This window comes from Myodes glareolus, chromosome 22 (assembly GCF_982192425.1).
Source record: "Myodes glareolus chromosome 22, mMyoGla1.1, whole genome shotgun sequence".
NCBI classification, from domain to species: Eukaryota; Metazoa; Chordata; class Mammalia; order Rodentia; family Cricetidae; genus Myodes; species Myodes glareolus.
The window spans coordinates 5,843,456-5,855,794 of NC_142047.1; the positions used below are offsets into that span (position 1 = coordinate 5,843,456).

At 46.8% G+C, this 12,339-nt stretch overlaps 1 protein-coding gene across 1 annotated transcript in view; it reads left to right on the plus strand.

Annotated features, from left to right (window-relative positions):
• Nucleotides 1-8,254: 8,254 nt before the first annotated feature.
• The window catches only part of Smad1 (SMAD family member 1), a 61,601-nt gene continuing 57,516 nt past the window's right edge, over nucleotides 8,255-12,339 (plus strand). The window contains exon 1 of the mRNA XM_048450255.3: nucleotides 8,255-8,425. The gene's annotated coding sequence lies outside the window, so the exon portion shown is untranslated. The remainder of the gene's footprint in view (nucleotides 8,426-12,339) is intronic.

The window sequence follows — 12,339 nt, forward strand, 5'->3', positions numbered from 1 at the left end:
GGAGCGTGGGAGCTGAGCACCACCATCATGTCTCTGGGCTTACCCACGGCAGATGTCACGTGACCAGCTGTCTCACACTCTGGCTGCCAGGCCTTCCTCACCTTCATGGACTGCACCATCAAATGGTGAACAGCACCAACCTTCCCTCCCTTATGTAGGTCTGTCAGTATTTGACCGTCCTGATGACAGAAGGAACTGGGAAGTGCGGCCGCTGCTCTCTGGAGGAGCCTGCCCATCTATGGTCTCTCTTGCGGCTTTACATAAAACAGTCAAATTTAACAGCCATGGCTTTTGGGGGGCAATCCAATGTTTCGGTAGTTCTTATTTTTCTGTTAAGGATCCCGGAGCAGTAGCTCCAGCCCTTCCTTCCATGCTGTGATAACGTCCCATCACACTTAGAATAAGTCTGAAGTCCTGGTGAGGGCCCAGACAGGCTCCGGAGCTTGTTCAGGACCTGCTTTGTCCGCACCTCAGCTCAGAGGCCTCAGAGAAGCCTTTCCCACCACCTGCTAAAACAGACCCATCTAGCCTCTGACATCCCTATTACTCAAGGTGACTTTTCTCGACACTTAAATGACCACGTTTTACGCTATGTCCTTTGCTCGTGTGTCCCCAGTGATGACACATCTGGTAGTCCAAACAGAAGCTTCTGTATATCACAGACAGTCCACGGCCACGAGCTGGGCTCAGCGTGCAGCAGGGAATCCAGCAAATGCCCACTAGAGAAACCTTTTTCTCTCTCTTATATAATAACATCCCTATCTATTCTTTCTTTAATTTAATATCGATGGCTATTGTGGTGATACAACTATAATAAATTTAAAATTCAAGTTTCTAAAATTCAAACTTTAGAGAGTTCATCCCTCGGTTCACTTGGGGGAAAAACACAACTAAACTAACCTGCTAAGTTTGTCTCAGATGGAAAAGTGCAGTGGTAGCCTATGCTAGCCAGGGCTAGCCTGTGCTAGTCTTCATCTAGGGAGATGAGGCACTCAGTGGGAAATCCTGGAGGAAGCCAAGAGAAGGAAAGTGTCCTGTGAGGGAGGTCCTGCTTGTCCAACCACACAGGATGTGATCTGTCCATCTGCCTCTACAGTATGGCCAGGGAGCTAGCTGCCTGCTGGTGATGGAGCTCTGCTGACTAGGCCTGGAGGTGCACGGAGGGCAAACCAGGGAGTATGCCAGAGAGCGGCCAGACTGGCCACAGGACTAAGACCACATCTTCCAGGACACCACGTAGGTGATGGTCTCACTTAGACTTCTACCTTTGCTTTCTGATTTGACTTTATACTTAGGAAAGCAAATGAATGTATGTATACTTGCTTTTTGAAAATACATTTTATTACAAAAACCTTGCAGATAATAGTACCGCGCACCAAAATTACCAATTAGAACCGGCATTTGGAATGGAAGCTGTGAAGCCTCACGTTAAACTTTACATTTTCAACCCGGAATAACTTCAGAATCCAGGAAAGTAAAAATGGGCCACTGTGGGGGCTTGGGGGGGCAGTAGGGGAAACATTGCCAGGGCTGGGGGCGACACGGGGAGCAGGGCACACATAATCTGAAGTGGAAAGCGGGGACACCAAAGTGGAGCTCTAACTAGAGTCGGGTGGAGGGGGTACAATGACAGTAAGGATGCCCAAAAATGTCATTAGGAACCAAACTATTAACTGTCTACCTAAAAATACTGATACTACTTGTAAATCAGTGTATAGACACACATGTACAGTTTAAATGAAATTTTCCCATCTGTGCTGAAACTGTTCTCTCCAAGAGCCATTAGACCATCAATCAAATACCCCAACATCAGGCGCTGGAAGTCCCCTTTTGAATTTTTGGTCAGAATTGTCCAACAGACTCCCCAAACATGATAGGCTATTGCTATTGTCCTTGGTTACCCCCAGAGATGGAAAGTACGTCCCCCATGCTGAAGATGCCATGTCCTTACGATATAGGGCCCAGAGGCCCTGAGCAGGAACTCCCTGAGTGCCTCAGCCCTGCAGAGTGACTTTCCTGGTACCAGAAAGCAAAATCCCCCCAAAACAGCAACAGCAAGACAATCCGTTTTTCTTATTAGCAAGATGAAACAACAGCGCTTTACAGCTTTTCAGTTGACTTTGTGACAGGGTCTCACTATGTAGCTCTGGTTGGTCTTGAACTTGATATATAGACAAATGCTCGCCTAGAACTCACAGAGCTCTGCCTGCCCCTGCCTCCTGAGTGCTAGGATGAAGGCATACACCACTATGCCCAGGGCATAGTACAGAAATTATTTTGAAGCGTGTGGTATGCTTCAGTCAGATCATCCTTCACTTAGAGCTGTCTTAGTGACGGCCACAATATAAAACCAAGGCCGTTGCTGAACATGTCTGAATCTTACTAGACTAATATTTCAGGATATTTAAAAATAAAACCCTTTAAATGATTTGAACAGAAATGCCAACAGCTTTATGGCTCTTCCAACCTACTAGGAAAGAACTCTGCACACTTTCTCAGGGAAGAACAGGAGCCGATATAAATGGATGCACCCAGAACCACTATGTAAGGAAGAAGCGGAGTTATTATGGTGAACGATTCAAAGTTTACCTGCTTAATCATTAATAAATTTGATTCATGAGTCAAAAATAACTGATGAAGGCAAGGAAGGGGAAAGGCCTCTTGCAGCAGGAAGTCCTGGTTGCTTGCCGACTCTGGCGAGCTGGTAAATGTTTAACAGCTGACTTTCCGAAGAGAGAGGGAAGGCCTTGGCTCTTGGTGTTCACCCAGTTTTGTTGCCGTTGTTGCCGACACTCCACCAAAAGCAACTTTCACACTCATGTGTTAAATACATTTGCAAAAAAACTCGAAAACCGGGCCTGTGGATACGTACTGGTGGGTAAGGGTGCTTGTTGAACAAGAGTGTGCGAGTTTGAAGTCCAATCTATTTAAAGTAGGACATGGCTGGACATGCAAGTAAGCACAGCACTCGGGTGGGGGTGGGTTGCAGAGCCAGGTGGATCCCGAGAGCTCGCTGGCCAGCCTACCTAGCTGAAATGCTGAGCTCCAGGCTCAGTGAGAGACCTGTCTCAAAGCACAAGGCCAAGAGCGACAAAGCCATCAGCAGCGAGTTTCCAGGAAGCGCGCATGAGCATTACATGCACCATCACACGCACCATCCCTTCCCTACACGTCCTTTAGGGCCCATGAGCCTGTGCTGGCCATCTGGGCTTGCTGCCTTCACCCTTCACCTTTTCCTCACAGGGACAGATTAAAAAGGACATTCTCCAGCCTTGTGTGCAGATAGGGGACCTGTCAACAGTGAGTGCTAGCAGAGCTTGTAGGAGTGGTGACAGGTCACCAAGGGTTAGCAGTGTCTTGCTTAAAGCGGTTGTAGGCTCAGATCACCTCATTTTCAGAGCCATTTTGTAACTAGCCATGAAGGAAACGCCACAAAAATGGCAGAGGACTGTACCGCCCCTGAATTCCTCCCTGGGTCTTCTTTAAGCCATGACTTATTTAGTTTTTGTGTTAAAAGCAAACAAAGTCATTCTTCTGGTGGGTCAATGGATACAAACAAACCAAAAGGAGCTGCTACTGAAAGCAACACTATTGGAAATTTAAGAAAAAAAATCATACTGTTACTTTCAAAAATTCATTGTTCCTTTGATGTGAGTTTGCCTAAAACTCTTGGCTTGGAGATAGAAACTGTTCTTAGCCCAGCACTGTGAATATTTGGGGAAAAGAACATGGCCTACCTATATCTGCTACAGGTAGAGGCCACATTGAGTACCAGAGAGACATCAACATGCTTGTTTGACCAGCAGCGAGTCACTTAGCAGTTGGCACCTTAGCTCCTCATCTGCAAAACAGAAATAATGTCATCCATACTAAAAAAAGATTTCTTTTTATGTTAAGTAAGTATATGTAGGTGGGAGAGTACTTGCATGTAGCTGCCTGTGGAGGCCAGAAGAGGACATCTCAGATCCGCTAGAGCTGGAGTTACAGGAAGCTCTAAGCTACTCAGGTGGGTGCTGGGAGCCACACTCACGTCCTCTGCAAGGGTACTATGTACTCTTAACTGCCGATCAACTCTCCTGCTCCCTACTATGTTGTTTTGAGGGACTAAGCAGTTAATAACTGTGTAAAGGGCCCGGAACAATGGAAGGCAACCAGCAAGCTCCAAGTCAGTAGCTGTCTTCATCACCCTTGTCACAAACCCTAGTCAAATAGATTCTGGGGTCATCTAAAGATGCTAAAGTGGCTTGCCTTCATGGGGGATGCTTTGAGACTGAGACCAAGCCTTTCAGGGTTCAGTCCTGTGCCCCCATGCTTAGAAAGCTCTATCCACTGTGAGTCTCAAGTGCTCCTTTCTCAAACTGCTCTCCAGCTTTGGGAATGCCCCTCGAATCTGGAAATTCATGACCCCACGGGACACTGCCAATTCACTGATCCTACCGTCTCCACATCTCCTGATCTCTTTAGCTCCTGTGGTCGCTCCCTGGTCTGTGCCTTCTAGTGCCTACCTTCTTCTCCACATCTCCTGATCTCTCCAGCTCCTGTGGTCGCTCCCTGGCCTGTGCCTTCTAGTGCCTGGCTCTTTTATTCTCTCCATCACACAGCCAAGCCCCAGCTGTAGTGAAGCCCAGTGCAGCCTCCTTTGGTCAAGTGAACCTGGCTGACTGGGTTTGCTTCAAAGTTTTGATTGCTAACCTCAAATGGGTACTTAGCAGTGTGGCCTGGCATTCCCACCACACTGCCGTATGGCCTATGCCTCCTGACTCTCATTTAGAAAACTTTTCTCTTCTACCCTCTAGCCTCCTGGCTGCACTCTCACATTCTCAGGACAGAGTCCTGGGGTAGTTCACAGAGAGTAGAAAGCAGCAAGAGACCTCTCTGGGGCTCACATCCCTGCAGCCACCAGCTTGGGTGCATCCGAGCCTCTCTTTCTGCCTCCCTCCTGGCCTTGTTTCTCCCTGCACCCCTGCTCTGCCTCCCTCCTGGCCTTGTTTCTCCCTGCACCCCTGCTCTGCCTCTCTCCTGGCCTTGTTTCTCCCTGCACTCCTGTTCTGGCTTCTGAACTTCCAAGAGTCTATGAAGTAGACTTGCTCTTTCCTCTGCCTGGGAAGGTTGGAAACTGTTTTAGTCAAGGTTTTCCAGAAGAAAGGACTAAGGTGAATATATATTATGAAAGGAATTTATTAGATTGGCATACATGAAGGATTTGGGTAATCCAACCATGGTTATCAGCACAACAGAGTCCAGGAACTAGCTGCGCATTCACGGCTGAATCCTCAGTCGTCTCCGTGTGCTGCTGAAGACCTGGAAAGTGAGGTTTTCAGTCCACATTGGTAGGTTCTGATGGCTTCGAGTACTGGAAGCTAGCACAGCAAACAAACAAACCAAACTGTGAGCCCACGTCACCGTCTCTGGTTAGCTAAGACATTTATTGTAGAACAGAAGACTGGCAGATGCAGACCATGGTAACAGAAAGAGAACCAGCGAGTGTGGAGCTGAGGGGAAGCAGGAGAGCCAGGCACTGAGAGGGGGTCTCATGAGACATACACACTGTGAGTGAGTGCGGTGGAGACAGCTTCATGGGCATTGGTGGGGAGGGCCTTCTAGGGAAGCAATGGCAATCCCTTAAAGCTTAGGTGGAGTTGTGTCCATCTGGAGATGGAGGTGGCCAGGATGACTGGAGGGGGAGAGCAAGAGGTAAAAACTAGTTCGGAGTAGAAAGGATGGTGTGGAGGGCAGACCACATGGCCTCTGCTCATGCTATGAACTTTATCCTGACTGAAATGGGAATTCAAGTTTTGTTCAAAAAATAAATGAAAAGACTTTAATATGAGGTTAACCAGAATTTACAACTGTCTCAAAAATGCCCTTTTTTGAAAGAGTATCCAAATTTTTATTACCACTTAAAAATAACTTGTACAGGGTCAAATAAAAAATTATAGTGCATATAATATTAATAATTATCATTTAGGGATACCAGGACTACACTAAGAAAGGCTATCTGTAGTTTTATAAATTACTTTAATGAACAGTTATGTAATGCCACTGTATATCTCCCTTTTAGGATTTTTAAAATTTATTTTTATTATATGTGTATGGGTGTTTTGCAGGCATGTGTATCTGTGTGTCATGTGCATGTCTGGTACACTTGGAGGCCAGAAGAGGGTGCTGGATCTCCTGGAACTGGAGTTACGGTTTTCAACTGCCATGTGGGTGCTGGGAATTGAACCCAGGTCCTCTGGAAGAGTAGTTGGTGCTCTTAACTGCTGAACCATCTTTCCAGACCTTCCCTTAGAATTTAATCAAGAACTTGCATTGCCTTTAGTTGCCTTCCTCAGGATAAAATTCATGGTCATATAACACAGTCATTCAAAATATAAAATTCTATGGCTTATACAGTTGCATAACTATCACATTTTATTATTTTAGAATCCTTTACCACCCTGTAACTTTTAGTGATCACCCCAGGTCCTTCAATCCTGCACCCCAACACCCAATCCCAGGCAACTTCCTGTCCCTATGGAGTTATGTACTATGAACAGCTCACATGAATGAAGCAAATAAAATATGGTCTTTCCTTATTCATTTGGTAGAATGCCTTGTTGTTTGGTTGCTTTTATTTTGTTTTTGGGATGGTCTCAAGCAGACCCAGGTGGCCTTGAAGTTACAGGCAAGGGCAACCTTGGGCTGTTGGTCACCTTGCTGCGAGATCAGGGAGCACTGTCACACCTGGATCATGTAGTGCTTGAGTTCCAACCCAGGCTTGCGGTCCAGCTGCGGAGGAAATAGCAGTACGCCATTCGCTTTCCGGGACTAAATGATGCTCTTGTGTATGGATAGACCTCATTGTTTTTGTCAAAAGAGCTTCTGTAGAAGGCAGGGGAATGGCTCTGAGTGGCATTTAACCAGGCTCACTTCAGCTGTTGCACAAGGGACCAGAGAACAACCAACTATGTCCAATGCTGCTTTTAAGGAAAATAAGATGAGATCCAAGAATTGACCAGGAAGTGCTCAAATAGTTTAATGAAGAAAGAAACTTAATTAGCAGAAATATTCTTATGTATAATTTATAAATGGCATTTTATGGGTTTATGGGATTTGTTGCATTTCCTTTGAATAATTAAATATGAAATGCAGATATAATACTTAAATAATTAATAAGAATTTTAAGTGGAATACTAGGCATGTAAAGGTACAGGAATAATTGGAGAGAATCATTAATTTGTAGTGGCCTTTGGTATTTTCTTTATATTGCTGGTAATGATTTTTTCTTTTTTTCTTTTTCTTTTTGGTTTGTGAGGCATTTACTCCTAGCATAGTTCTCTGAACATAACTCAACATTTTGATAATTGTCCAAGATTTCATGCCAGCTTCCAGAAACTGACCAAGAGAAAAGTTGATTATTTGAAGAAAGTCTTTTTGGTGCCTGAACAGATCAGGAAGATGTGAGCTCATTTGTGTTGTTGCTATTTAGGGAGGAGCAGGGGCATGACTCTCCATGCCATCTACAAGACTGTACCAAAAATTTACAGCACTGAAAGGCTATTTCCCAGTTCAAGGCCAGCCTGGGCTCTACAGAGAAACCTTTTGCCAAAGCAGGCAAGCAATCTAAGAAACTAAGGGCTGGGGTGAAGCTCAGCTATGAAGTACTTGCTTAGCCTGCATGAGGCCATGGGTCCGATTTCCAGACCTCAAAAATAAAAACAAGTGGTAACGCAGCACTAAGGATGAGGCACAGAAGTTCAAGGTCTTTTCCCCCCAACAAAACGAGTTCGAGGCCATTCTGGGCTAAAAGAGCCCTTGTATGGAACAGACAAATGGCTTCTGTCGTTTGACACAGCTGGAGTACATACTGGAAACAAATGCATCTACCTAGTGCGATGTAAGCCATACCTACCTAGTGTTGGTGTAAGCCACAACAGTAGCCAACAGGTCACTCAATCTGGGGCACATGCTACTTGGAGGGCCTGTAAATCATTGGGTCAGTGATTGTAGGGCAAATTAAAGCCGTTTGTAGGACGATTGGGTGGGGTCGGTGGTCGTGTTCGAGGACATTTCCGAAAATAAACACAGGCTTTGGAACTTGACTGGCAACTACGCAGGGACCACAGAGTCGGAAGCAGGCGCGGGCCGGGAATTTGGAGAGGATCCCTAGGCGGCAGCGGGCGCGCGCGATGCGCGTGTGAGCGAGGGCGAGCGGCGGGCGGGTTGTGAGCCGGGTATTGGCAGACGGGCTGTGGAGGCTGGGCGGTTCCGACTGCCTGACGCCAGCGCGACCAGATCAATCCAGGCTCTGGGAGCGAGCGGGCGCACCACGGCGAGGCCAGGGCCAAGGCTCGGGGACGGCGGCCGGGAACAGAGCGGAGCGGAGCGCGGGACCCGGCGCCCGGTCTCGTGCGTCCCCGCTGATGGGCGCGCCGCCGAGCCGGTAAAGCCTAGTGTACCCGAGCTGACTCGAGAGGGACTTGTCCTGCGCCGCAGTGGGTGCACCGGAACAGGGACCGGCTCTAGGGGGATCCGGGACGGGCACCGGGGGGGGGGGGGGGATCCGGGACCGGCTCCAGGGGGCGATCGGGGACGGGTTCCGGGGAGGATCCGGGACGGACTCGGGGACCCGCGCTGGGGGAATCTGGGACGAGCTCCGGGACGTGGTGTGTCCCCCCCCCCCCATGATGGCGCCTTGCGGCCGCGAACCTGCCGCCGGACCTCCTCTCCTGTCTCCCCGCGTCTTTGTCGGGCGTGCCCAGCTCTCCGGGGACCCCGTTCCGCCTCGGGCCGCAGCCCCATTGTGTCCCCGCCCTGGCTTGCAGACCCTCGCCTGGACAGCGCCGCGCTCCGCTCTGGTCTCCCTGGATGGGTGCGCGCGCCCCCCGGGGTCCCCACGCAGCCTGTTTTGGGGGTCGAGGTTAAGGAAAGTTCGCGGCACAGTTCCCTCTGATTTATTCAAAGGTCTGGCGGCCTCGCGTCTTCCCCCCCCCTTCCGCCTACACCCCCTGCGTCGCCCAGTGTCGCCTCATTCCTTTCCCTTTACCGGATTCGATTGCTTCACTGCGTTCCGAGAGCCGGGAACAACTGTTCTCGTCCCGACCGTCTTTGTTAGTGTTTCTGTCGCGGGGTGGGGGCGGTGGGCGTGAGAGCGCGGGCCTGTGCGGCCGCTCTGCGGACTGCCTGCGAAGGCTGCCGGGGGACAGCGTCTCCCCGAGGTGCTTTGGGGAGCCAGGAGGTACATCGCCGACCACATCTCCATACTATGGTAGTCGCGGCTTTTGTTTATTCGGAGGCGCCTGCAGTTTTTCTAAATGCACGGTGCAAGAAAATCCAGCTAAGAGCTTTCCATCTGAAAACCTCAGCCCGGGCCACAACCATCTAAGAGCATCGTGATAGAGCGTATGTTGTCACCCCCGGCCTCTCTCTTCCCCCTCTCTTGGATTCCTGGGTGACATCTGAAGTTTTCAGAGCACGGACTGAAGGGAGTTGCTTGGTTTGTGTAATGTCTTCCTGTTGCTGGAGCGAAATCACAGCCTGCCCTTCACATCTCTCTCACTCTAAGGGCCTGTGGTGGATAACGTGCCCACACCTCAGCACAATGAGAAAACTGTTCCCTGACAGGTTCATTTTTCATCTTGTTTATAATTACCACTTTAAGTTGTACCGGAAGCAGATGAGCTGTGCTGGAACAATTCACAAGGAGTCGAGGCAGAGGCAGTGTTCACTGCCTTGGTGTTTTCAATTGGTGCAAATATTTTTTTTTTCTTGCACCAGTATTACTATAATGTAGGTGCCAGGCCTAAACAGGTTGTACTGATTTAATGGGTTTGGCCTCCCCTTCCCCACTTTTCTCATTTTCAGTTGTATGATATTTCTGTGAAGGTGGTGTGCTGTTTGTGTAATTCTGTATTTTTTTAGGAAGCTGTAAACCTGAATCTTGAGAGATAATTATTTGGAGGTGGGATTCGAGAGGCTCCCGAGGAAGATCAGGTTTCTTCAGAGGCTAGGATTTGTCCTTGGTTTAGTTTTGACCCTTGCAACCATAGGTAGTAACCACATACATTCTTCCTTTACAGTAACCTCTAGCTTTGTACGCTTGGGGAGATGATGACCTTTACATTTTGGAGGAATGACAGCTTTTTTTTTTATAGGCAATTAAAAATGCTAACCTTTTGTTCATCTTGGAATTTATATTCTTTTTCCGGTAAGTTCGTGGGTGAGCATTAAGAGGAAGTAAATCTTGGTTCCCCGCTAGACATTCTAGTTGAAAACAAAATTTCGGTTTTTAATCCTGATTTACAGCGATATTGGCCTCAAGATAAAATGCAGTAATGTGGTAGATTGGAAGAAGAATAAACCCTGATGTAATTAGATGAGCATATTTAAGCTGCAGTAGCCTACATAATCATGGCCAAGTTGTGTGTGTATAAAAGATCTCATTTGTGTGGTCTTACAAGGCTAATGGAGGCATCGCGGAGACTTTATAAATAATGTAAGTCGTGTATAATGCAGAGTCTCCAGAGAGCCGGAGAGAGCGTCATTACCAGCCTTTTCAACCTGCTTGAGATCTTAAATTGATTTACAGCACTGAACTGGTGCAAAATGATACATCAGGATGACATGGGGTCAGCCTGTAAAAGTCTATGATGTCAGCCTGTTAGTTCAGCCATCATAATTAAACCATATTACAGGGGGCAGCTAAGCAGGAGTCTGGTGTTCTACTTCAGATATGGGTGGTACATAGATTTTGTTTATAATGGAGAGGGGAGGTGGTTGAGGACCGTAGTGTTTCTAAAAGCCGAAGAAGCATTCTGAACGGCGATTTCTGAGGGAGAGAAGAGAGACCAAGTAAATGGCAGAGATGTTGCGTCTCGTCGAAGATGTAGCTGCTTTGCAGTTGATGCTTTTGGGGTGGTGGGGCGACCTTTGCAGGTCTGATTTGGGTGTCAGAGCATGCTTATGTCAGTGTGAATTTAACTTGACCTTCAGAGGATCACTTACTTTGTTTCTGATCATTTATTAGCTCTGAGCTTGCACTGTATCGGTATGTGAGTCAACATGTTATTGCTTTAACAGGTCAGAGTTACCAGGTTTGCACTGAAAACATAAAAGCAACTCAGGGGAAAGGATTCTTTTGCTTAAGTTTTTATAAAACATATTCAATTTAGATATGCTGTCCAATAAGGTAGAAATAGAAATAATAATCATAGTTTAAGATACCGTGTTGTCTACACCACCCACATTTCCAGGAGCCATATGTGACTGCCATATTGAATGTGTATGGGACAGTTTTATCATCACAGAAAGTTCTAGACTCTAGAATCTAAAGAGTGAACCCCGGACCTTCCTCCGTTCTTCAGACAGGTCTTTCAGAAGTGACGGGAAGAAAGTAGGTCAAATGAGATTGGCTTTTCAGTAGATCTTATTTGCCATTCGTGTTCATGATTGAGAGTACTAGGTACATAGAAATTATTGTAAGTTTTTTTTCTGATTTTTTTTTTAACTGTGTGTGAGCGGTTTTAAATTATTTAAGCCTGGGACTTCCCTCCACCCCCATCTTACAGGTAAAGAAACTGAAGCAGAGTGATCATGTTGCTTTAGGCCGCACAACTAACATGCTATGATTTATAGACTAAGCAGGAATATGAACCAAGCGACCTGACTCCGCCCTGAACTTCATTCTGAACTCTGTTTTGTTTGTTTTCTGTTTAGAACAGGGCCTCTTAAACTCTCTTTTTTCTTAAACTCCCTTCTTGCCCAAGAAATGTATCTGTGACCCTGAGTATACGGGTATATGAACTAGGTCTACAAGCCACATACTTACTGCTACCAAGTCCTAAAGAGGTGTACATTACCAGAGACCACAGGGTGATTCAACATGTCAGCAAGGCTGGTGACCCCAGTGTGAGTCTAGAGCCTCCATGGTAGAAGGAGAGAACTGGCTTCTCGTAAGTTTCCCCTGGCCTGACCGCCGCCCTCCTTAAATTAAATATTAAAAAATTAAATTTATTTAAAGATAATCCTTTGGTATACATACAATTTTTACCACTTATTAAAGAGAAAACTAAATTCTAATTAATCATATGGATGTGCTTGTTTATTTTACATTGGTTGGGTAGTTGATAGTATGGGACATGGAGCCATTTTTCAGAGTAGAGCGATACTTTTAAAATCGTCAGTGCTGAGAATGCCACTTTAGCCTACATACGTGGCATAGAATAGCAGAAGTGTGCTTAGGGCTGTCACAGAAATTATTAGAAATTCTAGCCTAATCCCAAGTCAGAGTTATTGGATGTTTAGCCACTCTCAAGTCAGCCTCTTGAATATCGGTTTCTAGAATCAAACGCTCTAACA